Below are 19,717 nucleotides of genomic sequence, written 5' to 3' on the forward strand. Positions count from 1 at the left end.
AGTCTCTTCCCTTCAGGATTCCCAACCAATACCCGGTACACACCTCTTGTCTCATCCATGCGCGCTACATGCCCTGCCCATCTCATTTTTCTTGACTTAATCACCCTGACAATATTTGGGGAGGAGTATACATTTTTAAGCTAGGCCCAATTATCCTCCTCAACACCCTATTCTGAAAGGCCTGCAATCTCTGTTCCTCCCTGAGAGTGAAAAATCCATACAAAACAACAGGCTAAATTATTGTTTTGTATATTTTAATTTTTAGGTTTTTAGAAATCAGACGGGAAGATAAAATAAAAGTACTGTTTTAAAATTAAATTGTCAACGCAAACCTATGTTATTAAAAGTACGGCTAAATAAGAACTCGCTGTTTCAGCATATTCCATTAGGTATTAATAAAATGTCTTGCACTGCATTTGAATTATATATTTAAGGAGTAAATTGAATGGGAAACAAACATTAAGTCTTGCATGATTTTCAAGATTTTTCTGCGTCTTGCGTGAATCAAAGTCTGTTGAAGGAGTTAGTAATACCAATTTTCTGTTAGTATTTATCCAAACTGATATTATTCTTTCCTTCATAGCTCGTTATTTCCTCAGTCAACTTCGGTCCAGAGGGTCACGAGTTAATGAGGAAGACCTCCTCGACTAACTCAATAATGTGGCTTGGAACTGAAGCATCCTTATTTTCGCTAATACGGTTCTGCCCTCAAGTACTCAATCAACTTACGGAACTGAACGTGTGTCTTTGTGCGCTCCATTCCCACAGGCCTGTTACGTTTCTGCTGAGGGATACTCGGTTGCAGGGGTGCAAAAAGTTCTTCTCTTTTATACGAGGGCGTTTCAAAAAGTAACAGCAAATTTACAATATTTCACGAAACGAATACCCCAGGCATTTCAAACTCCCGCACAGGGAAGATACGTTCTTAGAGAAAGTTTTGACACTGCCCAATAAATGGCGTGGCGTACTTAATTGGAAGGGATGGCGGCGCGCTTAGCTGTTTGCACCGTGGAGGATCAGCGAGCAATCATCAGGGTTTTGTGGTCGGAGGGTGTGAAACCTCGTGAAATTCATAAAAGAATGCTGCATTGGCGAGAGAAGAGTGTACGAGCGGGTAGATGCGTTTAAAAATGGGGGAACATCAATCTGTGATGACCAACGCTCCGGTCGTCCATGATAACGCACGCCCTCACAACATTCGGAGATTGAGATTTCAGATCTTACAGCCCTGACCTTGCTCCCTCTGATTATCATGTGCTTGGACTCCTGAAGGACGAAGATTTCGGTATGATGACGAGGTCAAAGAGGTGGTGCATTTCTGGCTGAAGGCACAACCAAAAACATTTTTTTTCTGATGGAATAAAGAAGTTGGTGCAACGGTATGAGAAGTTTATTGAAAAGGAGGGTGATTATGTAGAAAAATGACATATCACTTGTATCTTTAATTAAATTATATATCTTAAAATATTTAATTTGCTGTTACTTTTTGAAACACCCTCGTACATTAGCGTATTTCAAATCTCGTCAACAGGCGACACAAGAGAGCTAAAATGGCTGCTCATTATGTACATGTTACCCATTTACGTAAACACCAACTTTATTTCGAAAATGTAAAAGAGACAAGCAGAATCATGGCGCTTTAAGACAGAATGTGAGGAGAATATGTGGGCCTAATTCAGAAGAAGTCACAATAGGATTGAGAAATAATGTAACACATGATTTAACTTGAGAGCCGAGGGGCGAATTTGGATAAGTTTGAAGTGGGCGCCATTGGAGGCTAAGCTATTACTAGCATCTTTAAATTTCCTGTAAGCTCTAATGCCATTATGGCGGTCGAACGAACTTATTAAGGCGGAAGCGACACTAGCTTCACTTAATATAGAGTCGTGCAATAGCGTATGTTAATAGATCTTCGAAAAGTACAGAACTTTGGTGCAACAATATGCAGGCTGTATGAAACATTACTATGTTAAACATGGCCAATGAACGAGAAAAGGAACGTGATGTTAAAATTATCTTAGGGAACATCTCTAATTGTCGCATTTTCAGGTAGTGTAGAATTATTGTCAGTTTGGAAACAATGTAAACATTTGTTTACCCTGACAGTTATTAAGGGGAATGTAAATCCACACAAACATCATTGTTTTGCAGCTCTATGTCGCCATGATAAAAATGATTTGTTGACAATTTCTTTAAGGAAAATTGAATGAAGATTGTACTTTACTGCAACTACTTGCGTGTAAAAGAGCTTCGTTATTCTGGATTTTGTGTAAAGGGGCGAGGAAAAGGAGCCATTCCTTTCAGAAGCAAGTGATCTAAAAGTTTTAGGGTTGGTGGTTTTATAAATAGTAAAATATGGATGCGATACAAACTTGGTTAAAGTTTCTCTTCCTAATTTTCCCTTACTCCTGTGTCCTCACTTTTCCTGTTTATGATATTAATCTTCCTTTTCTTCCTTAACTTTATACTTTTCCTGTTCCTCTCTTCCTTTTCCGGATTTTTCCTATTCTCTTGTCATTATTCTTCTATTTCCTCATCCTAAATTTTATTATGTTCTTAGTCGTCCTTGTCCACCAGCTTTCTTCTAATATTTTTCCTTCTGATACTTTTACTACTACTTTCTTTCCTTCTCCCTCCCATCCTTTCTAGTAATCACTTCCACCTTTCTTCCTTCTCGCCCTAGTTTCATCTTCCTCCATTTCGAGTTATACTTTGACAAGGGAACTTTAATAAGGAAATGAGAATGCATTTATAATTTCATACGGAGTTTAAATTTCTGGCGTGTGACGACAAATATATATCCTGAGGAAAACAAATGTCGCTCAAGATCTCAGCGGGTGGCTATAGATGTCAAGAAATATTGTAAGAATCGTGTGAGCGATGTGGGAGAAACATAAGGGGTGGTAATGAGAGATGAATGATTATGGTGTGAATGAAGTCTCAAGGGTCCTGATGTCGATCGATTGGTGCATTGTGTGTTCGCTACCGACTGAACATCATTGGTTGCATTGACAGTGTCCTGAAGGTCTGACGGAGTTCATAGAAACAGTCTGCCCTACAATTACTTGCCACATGCATTGTTCGTGTCTGACACGAGAAGTACATTACAGTCTTGTGAAGGCCAAAATTACATGGTATTATTCTGAGTTCTTTGCCTGAAGTGCTTAAACTGAAGGCATACTGGAGAGGACTTAGCTGACCGTAACGTTTATTCTCCGGAAGTAATCGTATGAATTCCAAGAAATTTTGAATTTAAAGTCTATATTGAACACTGTTGGGTGTTTTTTTATGGTTCATATCCCTAAAATGGGTTTCTACATAAATGTAGCTTAAAATAAACTATATACCGATTAAGAAATTTTCTAAAATTCGGATCATTGGACAATATAAATACACAACTTCGTTTATATTTAGAATTTTTAAAAAAATAAAAACAAATTTGAATGATAATGTAAGAACACGTCACATAAAATTTAGGATAAAGTGCGCTAAGAACTATCATATGCTTGTGTTGTTTAGGGCAAACGTCTATTGCAAAATAAGCACGCATTTCTATAACTCATTATCTTACCAAATTTCTTAGACCCAGCTGCCATAAAATATGAAGGCGCCATATTTAATTCGGTCGCTCTGAAAATTTGTAATTATGACATCTGTTTCGCATAAAACGTGTAGACCACTTATAAATCGACATTCAAAATATTATAGTAGTTTAGCAGTTGCCGTTATCGAACCGATATAAATGTAAATATGCTCAGATATGCAAACAAATAGGCAGCTTAGTGTTGATTTCTATGTACAGTTTTCACTAATACACATTTTAACTTCTTGGAAAACGTAATTTTAACATGTCTAACTACTTCATATTCGAATCTTTTAACCGTGACTCTTTTATAAAATTTGCAGATATAATTACAGTCTGTCCCCTTGCCACATTTTAAATTCGAATTTCAGTTCTCTATTAATTTCCTACTTACTTAGTCAGACGTCTTAAAAAAATATACGAGAACAAGACCCCAAACACGGGAACTCCCGACATTTATTCATTTTTTTATGAAACTAGCATGTGTTTACAAAAATCCTATAAGATGTGGCGATTAACTCGTTGAAACAAAGTTAATATAAATCATATTTAAAAATTCATGTCCTGCCTTAAAAAAACACTATTCTTCTTCATTATAAAGATCAGTCGGTTTATACTGTTTAGGAAAATAATTGCTGTTTATTCAGGTAATCATATGAAACCAATAAATACATTCTATGGAGAAGTGCAAACTTACTTAATATAAAAGATTATAATTATTACTGTCCTCGACACTTACGGGTAAAAATAGGATTGATTGTGTCGTCAGCATAAAGGGAACCCGTTTTGACAGCATCTGACACTTGGTTAATTAGCATGTAAGAATTGACTATAAACACGCGTTATCCCTCTGAGCATTGCGCAACCAACCAGTGTATCTAAGAATCCCTTTAATGTACCTGATATCTGGAACTTTGTCTGACACACAAACTCGCAAGTTTACACAATTCTCGATAACCGTTTATATGTTAGCGCGTCCAAAACATCTGTGATCCGTGCTGCCATTGTGCTGACAGAACACGCTTTGCACCCTCAAAATTGAACAGTGTTAGTAGACGAGACACACTTAATCATGGCGTGACACAAGGAAATGAAGCTCAGTTCCACGCAGCATTGTTGTCGACGAGCTGTAACAATTCATGGGTTTTGGGGGCATTGTATATGTCACTGTTCGCTTGTTTCTTGCTACAGCGAAACAAAGGATTAGCAGATTCTAAAATTAGAGGCCTAGTATGTAGGCTAGAAGCTGGCACCAATGTTCGATGTCGATCAGAGTTAAATTGTTAATTATCATTGCGATGGTACTGTGTTCGAGACACTGTCAGGTTATTTAATGACAAATGAGAATGTAAGATGGTCATAGCATATTTGAAAATAAGTCGGTGATGGAGTTCCAGGTTGTGTTGCCATGCGATCTTACAGGTGGTTTTTAACGTTATGCCTCCGTCTTTAGCGCTGTCACGATATTCATCTGTGCAGGCTGGTAAACCCACCGGAAACAAGAATCGGAATAGTCGGTAACCTATCCGTGATTTGCATAGGGTTCCTCTAAAATACACATCTTGACTGGAAAACTACCCCTGCATCAACACGAGTGGTAAATTCGTAGAGAAAATATACAGAGTACGCATGTGTATGTGTAGAGATCACACACACTGCAGATTACATTATTCCAAACCAATAAATTAAATTTGTACATCGTGGTTAACACTCCTGCTTCGTATTCCAGAGGTCCCGGATATAAACCTCGGCCAGGAGTCCGGCTATCCTCACTGGGTTTTTTTGTGGTTATCCTCGGTACCTCCAGGCCTTAAATTAGTCCTCGATCACTTTTTCGTATCCTTTCCAATTCGTAATTCACTATAAATTTCTCATTCGATTGAGAAGGCGTCGTTAGACAAGCTATAAGTAGATAAATAAGATGAATAAGCTCAAAGTGCTCGTAGTGTCTCTCGAATTAAATAAAAACCAAAGAAAGAGAGAATGAACAAACGTAGAAAGGTAGAAAGACAGACCTGTTGTCTGAGATAATTATTAATTAATTTATACTTATTTTCGAAATATTACAAATTATTTTTTTGAGATGCTACTAGTCAGTCAGGTACTCAATAAATTCCCTGCTCTTTACGGAACTTGAAGATTTAATACCGTCTTTACACAACCTCCAGTGTTTCCTGTTCTTGTAATATTTAATTTTTTCACAGCGGTGAGTATGAACATTTCTGTCTTCTGGGTTGTTGCGCTGTGTAGTCTGGTCGATGTTTACCAACGTTTCAGAGGTCATACTGCCTCCATCATCAGGGCGATGAGTATGAAGATTTCTGTCTTCTGGGTTGTTGCGCTGTGTAGTCTGGTCGATGTTAACCAACGTTTCAGAGGTCATACTGCCTCCGTCATCAGAGTATGAAGATTTCTTTCTTCTGGGTTGTTGCGCTGTGTAGTCTGGTCGATGTTTACCAACGTTTCAGAGGTCATACTGCCTCAATCATCAGGGCGATGAGTATGAAGATTTCTGTCTTCTGGGTTGTTGCGCTGTGTAGTCTGGTAGATGTTAACCAACGTTTCAGAGGTCATACTGCCTCCGTCATCAGGGCGATGAATATGAAGATTTCTGTCTTCTGGGTTGTTGCGCCGTGTAGTCTGGTCGATGTTTACCAACGTTTCAGAGGTCATACTGCCTCCGTCATCTGGGCGGTGAGTATGAAGATTTCTGTCTTCTGGGTTGTTGCGATGTGTAGTCTGGTCGATGTCAACCAACGTTTCAGAGGTCATACTGCCTCCGTCATCAGGGCGATGTTCTTCGCCACATGAATCTATATCACGCCTCATATTATGTTTATTTGAGATTCATTTTAATATTAATTTCAAATCTGGTATTTTTAAGTGATCTATTATTCAGGTCTGATCTTCAAGAGTGTGAATGGTACATTGCTTTCACCTCCTTTAGGATATAATTCTTGATAACGCGTTAATAAACCACGTGTTTCGTAGAAGAAGAATATTTCTTGACTGACTTACTGGGGTTGTTAGCATCTAAATAACTCTGCGACATCGATTTAGTTGGTTTATTATAAAATAAAAATATTTTGTTAACGGCCTTGTGAACGTAAAGTTATTCAGATTTCATTCCGGTCATAAATTAATGATAGACCATTGAATTGCCTATGGTATATTTTTGAGTTGTTTCTCAGAGGCAGAATTCAAAACGTTTTTAAATGTTATCAGGAAAATAGAAAATTTGGGGGTAACAATCAGTGATGTCAGCGTCAGAAATTTGACCATTGTTGTGATCGGCATGTCGATATAATCCATGTTCAGACACTTGAAGGCGTACAGTTTGTGGGGGATATCAACCACTAAATCACTCAACAGCACCAGAAGTAGGCAGCACTTCAGTACAGAGAATACTGGGGAGTTCCACTACATTGTTTTACAGCGAAAAATGATTCTCGTATTCTGAATGCCAAACGCTTTAAATACGTGAATTTCTACCCATTCTAACTGACAGTTATATTTGGTGCGTAAACCTTTGGATTATTTTATGCTAATAAAATTCTTTATTTCTCTGCCACTTATATGTCACTGAAATAAAAACCACTCGTCCATAACAGTTTATAAACCTCAGTTTCTCCGAGAGAATGTCGTTAAGTACATTAATAGCGATAACGACCGGCTCATTCTAAATCTTTCTTTATTCAGTTTTGATGAAAGTCTGCCAGTTTCATTCGGAGCTCTGAAATCCGTGTAATTGATACAGTGTTACTTACAAATGAAATTGAAAGACGTCTATATATGATCGGGCAGCGAATGGGGTAAGAATTGTGGGATGTCATTCATGGGCTATATATGAATTCTATTCAGAGGCGCTGCTGCTTTAAATCTGGCGGATCCAGGGTTCATATCTCGGTCCGCAATCGGCTATCCCTCTTGAAATTCTTCCTTGATGTCCTCAGTTCCTACAAAAATTGCTGGGATGGTACAGTAAGTCAGGTCTCGACCACTTCTATCTACGTCCTCTCCTGTCTTCAGTGTCCTTTCTAATTAATTATTCATTAATATTCCTGTTGTTCGACGCAAAATAATCCGAGCTGTTTTTTAGCGTAGTTAAATAAACCATAAGTGAATAATCGCATATTTATAATATTGTGCCCCTTTATATCATGTGTCTTCATGTTTCAGTTTCCGAAACTGTTTGACAGGTTTTGATTAAATTTTGTACTAAAATCTGTCTTGCGAATTTAATGTTGATTCGTAATATGGCAGCAGCTCAATTCCTACTTTAGGCCTCCATAAAGCAGAAATTTAACGTATAGTAAACTCGGGATCTATACAAGGCGCGATCGGAAAGTTTCAAGACTGCGCGTATAAAAACCCGTTCACTTATCTCAGGTATTAAATTCATCCATCACCCTCGAAGTAGTTCCCCTGGGAGTGAACACAACGATCCCAGCGCCGCTGCCAAGCCTGGAAGCATCCCTGGAAATCTTTCTTTGTCAGCCTGTCAAGCACCATCTGCGATTCTGCCTGAATCTCTTGCCAAAGACTCGCCAAAACGGCTACGGAAACCTATGAAATGCTAAAGCAAGCATTTGGGGAGTCCGCAATGGGTCGTGCACAAACTTTTGTATGGCATTCACGTTTTAAAAATGGCCGAACCTCTGTCGATGATGACGAGCGTTCTGGACGACCATCTTCGAGCACAACGCCCGAAAATGTTACGAAGATTCGGCAGGCCATTCACGAAGATCGACGACTTGTGCGACATTGTTGGGATAGGCTATGGGACCTGTCTTAAAGCAGAAATTTAACGTATAGTAAACTCGGGGTCTATAAGTGTTTCGTGACGCGGCACACTGGTGTGCTGCCACAAGGTATCAGGTGTGCGAATTTATATCAGAAATTGTATATTCGTACGTTATAACTAGAGAAAAACAATATATTATCTTTCGTAATTAGGATTCCAATATCGATATTTAAATTCGCCACCTGTTATGGTTCGTTTTCATGTGTCTGCATTCTTATAGGACAAGTATTTATATGTACAGGGTGGGTGGGAAGTAAGTAGGCATTAAATAATCGCTATACATTGGAAATATAGGGGTTATAACCATTTCTCAATGCCTACAACCTGTAGATACATATTTATGCTCATATAGGTTCGTGCCTACTTTTCGTGAGGCTAAGTTTTGTGGTGTGTCTTCACGTGTTTGATAAATAAGGGTGTACCATGGGTAAAAGTAGGTTGCGTAACACTGGTCTATAGGAAATTATAATCTTTGTTTAAATGACAAGTTCTTAATGAAACTCAAGGACAAAGAATTGATGATCACGCATTATTAACGTCCCGCAGTGTAGGATTTCAGGTTGTTACGGGATTTAGCCTGATGATAGCTGTCTTCTGGGTTGTAGTGCCGTGTAGTCAGGTAGAAGTTCATCATCAGGGTAATGACTGAAGGTTTTCGTGATTCTCCTTAATCCCTGCTTATTAATGCTGGAATCGTCGCAAAAATTCGACCACGACTGCGTATTTCCGCATCTTTTTATATTTATTATTCGGCGCTGTGTACTCTGAGCTACTGGTAGTGTTGTTGAATAAAAGAAAAATTAACGAAGTAATATCGATTTTTTTGTAGCTGCAATAAATCATCATAAACCAATTGGTGTAGTAATAGTAAAGAACGTATTTATAAGATATTTTTTATTATAGGGCCCCGTAATTTTCTAGTTTAGCTTTTACTGATCCCCCATTAGCATAAATTATCGTACTTACATCCTGAGCTGTACATCTCGTTTTGTTAGAGCAAATAATTCAGGCTCTAATGATGTCGGCTACGTTTTTGTATTTATGAATGTAGCGTAATTATAAAATTCCAAACACTGTCTTAATATAAAGCTTCATGGCTTATTTCTCCCCGAACTGTTATAAAGAAGAAAGTTTATCTCTATGTAGAAAAAAAAGTTAAGCTGTATTAAGGAAACAATGCAACATGTATTGTACTTTAAAGCATTTTTATTTATTCTGAACATTTTCTGTACGAACAAACTACATTCAATGTAGCTGAATAATTTTATTCATCAGTATTTTCAAGTTTGACCATTTATTTACTGTGGTCGTATAACAGGATTACAATTTCTCACTGAATTAACACTCAAGTTGAATGACCGTTATGCTATTGTTCAGTTACATCAGGGTTAATCAGATAAGAGCAGACAGCTGGTAAAATTTACGCTAGTCATAAACATTAAGTCAGGTGTACCAGTAATCATTTTCATGTACCCTTCACCATTTTTAGTTCAGATCATATTTTCTCAGACATGTCTGCGTAAATTCATCGTTGTCTTGGTTTGGGTCCAACTGGACCTTAAGTTCCAATAGCAGTGATTGAGAAAGGTAATCGAGTTTATTGCAAATCACGAGGCAACGGATTGGTTCTTACGCTATTCAACAAAGTTGTTAACAACCGTGTACGTTACACTGGAGACTGAGATGTGACTACTATCATGAATGGTGAGAACATAAAGTTTAGAATTTCGGCGGTCCTCGTTTTTCTCGGGATACTGTCCCATCTTTCGCCTGGAGAAATTGAGGAAGACATCTATTGGTCACTGTATATTGATTAATGGTCTAATTCTCTGGTAGTAGAAAGCGAAAATTCTACATCGTTAATATTAAAGTCCGCTGTTTGTAAAATAAGATATATATTTTATGAGGCAGTCTTAGCCCTTCGCCCAAAGGCCGAAACTGATTCACCCCTTGATGGTTACCCGCCATCTTATTAATCATATTCACTGGAGGGAAGCTGAGATCTGAATCGGGTACCATCCGATTATTTACACTGCTTCAGCAGTTGCATAGTTCTTGACCTAAGAACAATGTCGTCTCTGATATCCGGCGTATAAAATATACATTTTTATGGAATTATTAACAGCGCAAGTGGAGTACTTCGTCACTTGTTTCCATCCATTTTGTCTTCAAGGTCTTTCCGTATCTCCGTACAGGCAAAAACTCTTCATCTTGACTAGCCCTTAAGTTTTTTTTGCATTTGTCAGTTTTTTATTTCTTTTTCAAAGTATAAGTTTTACATAATTTTCTTCTTTTCGCTGTCAGGCAGCAGACCATTTTATGCGTGTAAGCACCAGGGACAGCTTTACCATTGCCTTTCTTACCCGCCTCCGGATTCTCTTTGATCTCCCTCTCACCCTTTGTCCTAAAAGTTTATAATTAGGGCTACGCGCTACCTATTCTCACACATTTATGGAGCTTTTCCCTATTGAAGGGCGGGGATACTAACCGTGAATATTCAGCCCCAAGTATGTATATCCGTACTTTCTTATATCCTTCACCTTTGTTTATTATTTTTTTCTCTACGCCGCGATGTGTTTATAATTTCAGACTTTCTTCGATTTTTTACATTCGTATAACAACACAGTCTGTAAGTCACTTCTGCATCACTTAAAACTTTATTATAGATCGAAAGTTTCTAATGTGTTTCATTATTTTAACCAGTGGTTGGCAACATGTGGCCCGTGGGCCTCATGTGGTACTCGCAAACTTTTCACTTAATTTAGAAATTAGCCAGTGCGAGGACAAATATTTTTGCTACTTTAGACAACATTGATGTGTGTGTGTGTATATCATCTAAACCAAACGACAAACAATAGTAAAAATATTTAAAAAAATTATATTATTGTATTTTTTGGTCTATAGCGAAAACTTGTGTCAATGAGTAAAAGTTTATTGTTCTGTTGTTCAGACCCATGATAGTTTAAAACAGTATGTAGTACTAGTAATTGAAGTTTTATGAAAGTAACAATAATTTGAAATCAAAATTGGTCGAAATTTGACAAAAGCCGTCTTTACAATAAAATCAATATTGTGGTGAAATAAAGATATTTTCTGTTTTCAAGTGAATACCAGCCATATTCTGAGTTAAAGGAATTCAGTTTTACCTACTGTCTACTACAGTTTTATTTGTTTATGCTGCACACGACAAACATTTGAATAGCCAACGCGGACCGACGTAATGAGACCAATCACGTATTTGCAGCTGAGGTGTAACAAGAAAATAAAATGTATCCGTCAGGCGAATGTGAAGAATCATCAGAAGCTGACGACGGGATCCAAAGAAACCCCTTATGTAACACGATCTTGCAACTTGTGTTGCCAGCAGCAACCCGTCTCTGATGTAATTACGTGAGAGATGCTGATTGCTTTTGCGGAAATCAATGAAGTTAGCAAGACGTATCACATTACAGCGAGAATGCTAATAATAATTGCATTATTGATGCTTGGCGCCTGGAACTCATTCGCGGTGTCGCTTGACGTAAAAGCAAGTCTTCTCTGTCGTTTGCTCTCCCCCCCCCCCCCTCTCTCTCTCTCTCCGTTTCCAGGATCAGAATAACCCATTAAGTTTTAAACAGAATCTAGAATGTGGCAGCTGTAACTAAGTGGGGGTTTAGTCGATGCCAACGCCACTACACACCGTGTCTAAAGATCGCCCCTCGTTTAAATCTCCGTGCAAATAATTGAATTGATTCGCTGCCCGAGTATTATAACGGACATTGCCCACTGTAGGAAGTGTGTTCAATACGCCTTTACAGAGATTTGTAATTTGTTTAAGGCAAACCGTCAAAGGTGACAGGAATTAAAATTTTTCTGTTAAAAAAAATAATATTTATTTAGGCATTAACTTTGCAAAACGCATTGAAAGTACAAGATTTATAATTGTTTTATAAAATGAAAGAAAAGTGAAGATATCTTCACGGCGATTGAAGTCAGATTCCTTCAAAATGAACGAATACAAAACCAACCGCATGACAAGGGACTATCACCAAACGCAGAACGCGCCAGACCCCACCTTAGGCGCCACCATAACCTCTTTAGTATTTCTTTCTGCTAGAGACGCCACCGTTAGAAATTAATTTCAGTATTGAACTAACGGCGAAATCGTACAACCAAGCGTGATGTACGTAGAAGCAGATTATAACAGCGTAACAATAAAACAGCTAATACAACCATTCCTGGTTCGCCCCAGTGGTTTGCTATTTAGCATACAGCCAACTTTCCTAAACGTGCCGGGACTATCAGAGGCTAACATCAAAATATTAATGTAAGCAATAGCAAATGCGTCAAAATAATAACTATATACCTAAAGCCAGTCTTATAATATCTAATAGAGTGCGTGTCTGACTTTTGCTGAAAATCTTAGAACACGCATTTAAAAGGCCCTGAATGGTTTAGTGGCATACCATTAAGATTGATCTTAGAAAGATACGTTGTGAGGACGGAACTGTCTCAGGATCCTGACAGATAAGATGTATTACCAGAGAAGACCCTTGGGCTTGTACCACCAGATTGTTAGTTATGTCAGACAGTATGACAGAACGGTACATTAATGGATGTTATATCGGTCAGTTCGTAGTTACGTTGTTTTAAGAGACATAAGTTTCAGTTTATATCTCTCTGCACGAGCAAATAGTTGAAAAAAGACTTCTGAAAGAAAATGATTTATCTTGCTTATGATAGGGACGTATAGCGGACTTTTGCGAGCACGGTAATGAACCCAAGGGATCAATAAAAGGCTGAGAGTTATCAATTTTTGTCTTCGGCTTGTGACGCCGTTTAGTTTTTTTTTTGTGTGTTTCGCAATGTTTCGGAGGGACGTCGGTGAGCCCCATAGCCCAAAGGGCGACGATCAAACACTTCAGAGCCGAGAGAAACTGAAATATCAGCCGAGCTGCTACCGCTGACTTCTCAACAATTATCTGCCTTGTGTATAGAGTTAATTAAACGAGAATTTTATGCCAGGTTTTAGTAAATATAATTAAAGTTTGTTTTAGGATTAAACATATGAGGAGTCCTGACTTCATGATTAGGCTGAAGACGCTCACCCGATTAAGAAATTCTCCTCTCTATATTTATTGCGGTATTCTGAAAATTCTGTACCGAACAATATCCAGAGACAATCAGGCACATTATTTCTGCAATTCTCATTTCAATGTTGTCAAACATTGGCGTCTAGTTTTTTAAAATGGTCTTTCTCCTTCAGCTTTTCAGACTGAAATTGTAACACTTTTCTTTTATGAGACGTGCACATCCCGTTCATTTCATCCTTGATTTAATTTCCCTGGCGTGAAGGGTAGACCAGGAGCACAGAATCTGTGCGGATGAATTACGTCTTCATTTAAACGTGGGAGATCATTGATCATACTGCGCGTTCCGAAAATATTATCCTATTTGCAAAGAATATGAGCAATAGTCTGGTGGCTCGTCACACGAACCACCACACTATTCTGAAGAATAATGGCGGAAGTTGGCGCACGTTTTCGATCTTCATCTCTCGCTCTTTTTGCCTATCGTCGCCGGGCAAATATCGTGCTACATGTTGAGAAGCTCCGCTTTATAGATTTGTCTCAGTTTATCAGTTCTTTAACCCAGTTTTGTCCAAGTATACTCAATATCCCTTTAATCTCAACCTGTTTTTTCCAATGAAGATGACTGTCTTCTCAGCTTTGTGGTCTTGTAATCTGGTAGAAATTCATCGACGTCTCAGAGTGTTTTGCTGCTCCATCAGGGAGATTGCCATCACTCCCCAATAACCCAGAAGACAGCCATCTTCATTCTGCCTTAAGAACGTCAACTCTTTCTAATGTTCTCATGTCGATGGGTAGAACTGAGTTTCTTACAAGTGAGGATAACAGCATAGAAACAAATTATTGCAGCTTATTATAATTACGTGTAACAAAGCATGTCCTTCATGCAAGAGAGTATGCCGTAACTGCGATCAGAAAACTTAGATACAAACGTTCCGCGCTCATGAGCTTAGAAAATGCTGTTCCTCGAAAGATTTTAATTTTGGTTACTTTCTGAAGTAATCTCTCCCCCCCCCCCCCCCCTTTTCTCCACAGTCACAGCCATATATATCCTTTTCATCTCGAGGCATTATAACTGTACTTTCCATTACGTCCTCTTTGATATGATCTTACTTTTTTTACTCCTTACAACCTTGGATTTTGTATTGTTACAATTTTTAACCAATAACTGACTTGCCTTCAATTTTCTCTCGTCTTCCGAACTCGCAGGTTGCTACAGATAAATGTTAGTTGTGGGTTTTTTAAATTTTTATACATATACTGTTCTCGTCTATACGAATGACTTGGATTTTTTGAGAACATTACTGATAGCCTTACGAAACAGTTGTTCTTTAGCAGCAGAGAATGTGCAATCATAAGACATTCCCTTGAGATGAGGGAGGAAATACGTGGATCTTGTGTCATCTGAGGTATATAGGGAAGCCTCGACATAGGTGTAATGGACATTTCTGTTTTAAGAGAAAACTTGGAGAATGATTCGTACGTTCTATAAATGTAGATCATTAGCTCAGAGCATAATGAAGATTCCAAAAGAATAATTTTGGAAAATATGTCTACTAACTACCAGCTCTGTTATGTGTTTCAATTTTAAAATAACAATAAAAATATAAAATTATTTGTTCATTATCTCTTTCAGGTGTGTTCATCTTTAATAACTGCGATTCTACAACACTGACTGATTGTTCAATTTTGGTGTTATCTGGGTAAGTTTTTATAAATTCTTTTGCTGCTTAATAAGAACCATAAATAACACTTGAAAACAATTTTTATCATACTCTACACAGTGCTTACAAATGTCTTGCGTCTGTGAAAGCTATAAATCGGAACATTTGAAGGGTCATTACATAGATTATTTGCGCTTATAATATTTCATTTAATTGTATATTAACAATATTTGTGTTGTGACAGGAATGCTTATCAAATTCCGTGCTGTATATTCGGACGAAAATAAAATTAAAATTATATTCACAGAGGTATTAAAAGTAGAATGAATTCGACAAATATTTGCTGCCGCGTAGATCAAATCCTTTTATAGTTCCTTGTACCTCTGAACGTAAATATTAAACCATGAAATTATGATATTCCTTTTATTAATTACATGCGTAAAACTTCGCCTCTCACCTTGACGTACTGAAGAAAATATTTATTTCTGATAAAGAGGAAGTGATAGGAAGATGGAGAATATTCAAAAAGGAGGGACCTCATAATATGTACTCGTCACAAAATATTATTAAGATCATCAAATCAAGGACGATGAGATGGGAGATACATATTGTACGCATGGCGTGATGAAAAATACACAGAAAATTGAAGTCGAGAAATCCGAAGGAAAAAATAATTGATGTCAAGGAAAATAAATGTTCCTGCCACGTCGTGTCATCTGTTACTACCTAATAGTGAAGATATCTTCTGGGCTGTAGCGCCGTCTTGCCTAGTAGAAGTTAACCGACGTTTTAGAGGTACGTGCTGCCTCCATTGTCACAGCGATAAAGGGGCAGCATGTGCTCTTAAATGCCAGTAAACTTATACCAGACTACATAGCGAAACAATCCAGAAGACAGCCATTTTCCGACGAGAGAAACTTTGTCTCGTTCTTTAGGGATTTTTGAGAACAGGATACTGAGAAAAATATTTCGAATATGATGGGTGATTGTGACAGGAGAAAACTGCATAATAAGGAGCTTAATAATTTGTATTTCTCATTACAATTAAGATGGCCGAGACATGTATCACGCGTGGTAGTAATGAGAAATTGATATACAATTTTCGTTGGAAAGTCTTAAGGGAAGGGATGGCATTAAAAATCTGAGCAGAGAGGATGAGATTTAAAATTGAAGTCAAAAAATGGAGTGGCAGCATATAAACTGGATTAATCTGGCACAGGTCGGCATCAGTGACAGACCCTTGCGAATGTGGTAATAAATTTTCAGTTTCCATTTGGGCGGGGAATTTTTATACTATCTGAGTTACTGTTAGATTCTCGAGAAGGACACTGTTCTGTGGAGTTAATTAGCGCTTCTGTATTCTGATTTACAGAATTTTTATTCTTGAAGCTGAGCTAACGTTGTTTTCTTTCTGGGGTGGGGGTGGCGAACACGATGTGTTTGGGTCACGGAACCGGATGAAGGAACCAGATAATTCGGTGACGCTCAGTCCCACCGCAAATATTCTGAAATTTCGAGCGAACAACATTTCCTTCATCTCCCGAAGCAACACTAATTCCGTAGCTTCGCCAGCCACTAAATATACATAGAGTCGCGCCCCCACGCGACAATTCTATGAAGTATTCATGTATGTACCCCAAGGCTAATACGACACCAATGGAAATCCGTTGAAGATGAATTGAAATGGAAAAGATAAGCTTCACACTACTTTGATGTGACGGAAAAAGTATAAACAAGTTAGGAATCATACAAGAGCCTAACTATTCCAGCCCTTTCCCTCTGTTACTATCTATAGAATTTTAGTTTGTGAGGACTGATGCTTGGTAGCACCTTAAAATAGACTGGGCGGACATTCTAAAACCGCCAGTATTAAATTTTATCAAAATCAGAACAACGGTCTTCGAGTTATCCTCTTTAGAAATATTTTTGAAACGTGTTATGCTCTATTAAATGTTTAGTATGTTACTCTCGAGATGCGAGCAGACTTAGGATTCTGTATGCACTGTACGTTAATGTCGAGTTTTAATGAAAATCTAACTAAGCTTATAAATTTTAATTAAAAAGACAAACTGACATGTAAAAGTTGACAGACCAAATTATTTAGCTTTGTAATATACGAGCCAACACACCGAATCGTAACTTCTTGCATACACGAAATACTTAGTCATACAGCTGGAAAAGAAACTTTACAGACACACTATGCAATTTGATAATTATAAGTTTCGAACTAATTCAACAAAACCTGATAGCATCTTAGGAAACCTTCGATAATCGTGTATACGTTCGAATTTGTCATCTCTGAAAGTAGCCTGTTAATCATATTTCAATATTTAAATTTGGGGGCCCAAATTAAAAGTTGTGGGGGGGGGGGATTTCGTGTACTTTTCCTTTATTTCTATTGTACTCCCAATTATGTCCTCCGTTTTATCAAAAGCGTTTCGCACAGAGAATTGTATCTAAGTCACAATATGTTCACTTCCCATTAACTGGAACATTCTTCGTTTAGGGTAAAGTTAGTGTATTTAATGAAATAATTAGAAAATTAACCTAAAAGAGTGTGCACTGTATTAGATGTTGTTTGAATATTTTGCCATCTACAGAATTATTATCTTCATGTACATGGACATAAATAACAGTGAAGTATAGAAAGTCAAATAATAGATTTTGAAAACGCCGAAATCTTCCCTCATGCTAAGCCGGTTGTATATTCTTCCATCTATTGGACCCAGTGCAACTGGTAACCCTTTTATTGTTGAGAAGATCTGAGTAGGATAAGGTAGTTCCTCGTAAAAGCCATAGAAGATCCAACTTAATAAAACAGAAGATGACAGGAACTCGGTCTACAGACATGTTGAAATTCTGACGACAGGAAATGAAGAAACCAAAGATGGATTGGCCTTTAGTGACATGAAGTTTATAAAAGATGTATAAAAATCTTTTAACTGTACATACGCAAAGGACATGATGGTAGTATAATCTTTTGTAAAATTTTAAAACAACAGTCACTTATCTGCACGATTGTATAGAAACTCGATCAAAATAGGGTTTTAAATCCAACGCTATTTGTGATATGGGCCGATGGCAACATGTCTGGAAAATAAACACCAATTGTAAATTGGCAATAAAATGATGACCGGTTACACTTGAATTACGACACTTTGAGACAAATATAGAACAGTTCTTGCCCATTTCTCTTGGACACAGTAGACAGCGTAAAAATGTGAAAAATACTTGATCTAATCCTTTTAAGAAGAGAAAACAATTTATAAGAAGATCCACAACGTAAGCGGACCGATGCTGTGTGTTTAAATTTCGGTCAATGACGAAGTTTGAGCGACTACTTTGTCACAAAGGTTTGTTGGAGCAAGACAAAGAATATTCATCGACTTTCTCACAAAAGTTTCTCCTCCTATTTCTTTATCAAGTTCTTCTATCTGACCCTCATCTGGTATGCATTGGAAAGACAAATGTTAAAAGGAGTTCCAGAAGCAACTTGAAAGAGGGAAGTAGGAAGCTGCTTAACCTCTCTTTTTGTTTACTTTGTTCGATTATCGTTTGCAGCTGACAGCGTAGTAATCGATAGGTCGTTCATTCAGAGGTTCCTTGACGGACGACCAGGGATGATAAAAATATTGGTTTTAGAGTCGGTTGATAGAAAAGACATAGAATTGACGGACAATAGTCTACAGTACTATACGAATAGAATTATGTAGTTCAGCTCAAATGTCTAACTATCGGTAAACCTCCCCTCTGAAGACGTGTTTAGAAAGGTATAAAAATCAGGTAGCAGAGTTTGAAGTCATCACACTTCACATAATAATTGTTTTAAGATGATTAAACCGTGAGTAAAAAAAGGCGTTTCTATTGAGAGGAAGTGGCCAGAACTCTTCGATTGTAAAACAACTTGGAAAACCCGGACGTGGATTAATAACAATATACGAGGCGCGTCCACAAAGTAAGTTTCCCACTCGTCCCACAGCTAGCAAACCTTATATTGCGCGAAGCGACTGTGCGTACGTGATAGAGCAATGACGTAGCATGGCGCATGCACTAACGGAACTTCCCGCGTTCTCACAGTAGCATCGTTGAAGCTGTTGAAGATGGAGGTTCTTATTCCAGCTCCCGCCGACTGTGTAGTGCGGTCAGTGATAACGCTAGGCCGCACACGGTTCGACGGACAGCAAGTCTCCTGCAGTTCAGCTGGGAGGTGTTTAATCATTCACCCTACAGCCCGGACCTCGCTCCCAGTGATTTCCATCTTTTCCTACACCTCAAGAAATTCCTGTCCGGTCAGCGTCAGCGTTTTGAGAATGACAGAGAGGCGGAGATGGTTGTCACACAGTGGTTCCAATCCCTGGCGGCAGACTTCTACGACACAGGTATCCAAAAGTTGGTCCCACGGTATAACAAATGTCTCAATTCCGGTGGCGAATATGTTGAAAAATAGCTGGACACTTGCTGTATCTGTTGCAATAAATATTTCCATGAAATTGTGTTTTGTTTCTGTAAACGGCCCCAGGGAAACTTACTTTGTGGACGAGCGTCGTACCATCTTCGTGGAACAAAAGGTGATACTCGCTGGTTGATCAAGAAACAC

General features: G+C 38.1%; 1 protein-coding gene across 10 annotated transcripts in view; it reads left to right on the top strand.

The window, feature by feature from the left end:
- The window catches only part of LOC110837546 (limbic system-associated membrane protein), a 421,660-nt gene that overhangs the window by 146,748 nt on the left and 255,195 nt on the right, over positions 1 to 19,717 (top strand). For 8 of the 10 annotated variants that reach the window (XM_022079800.2, XM_022079782.2, XM_022079831.2 and 5 more), the window contains one exon: positions 15,093 to 15,159. The exons of the other annotated variants lie outside the window; for them this stretch is intronic. The gene's annotated coding sequence lies outside the window, so the exon portion shown is untranslated. The remainder of the gene's footprint in view (positions 1 to 15,092; positions 15,160 to 19,717) is intronic. 10 annotated transcript variants of the gene reach the window in all.

Source organism: Zootermopsis nevadensis, unplaced genomic scaffold (genome assembly GCF_977971745.1).
Source record: "Zootermopsis nevadensis isolate Lab colony 2312 unplaced genomic scaffold, Znev_1.0 Znev_ptg000006l, whole genome shotgun sequence".
Lineage (NCBI taxonomy): Eukaryota > Metazoa > Arthropoda > Insecta > Blattodea > Termopsidae > Zootermopsis > Zootermopsis nevadensis.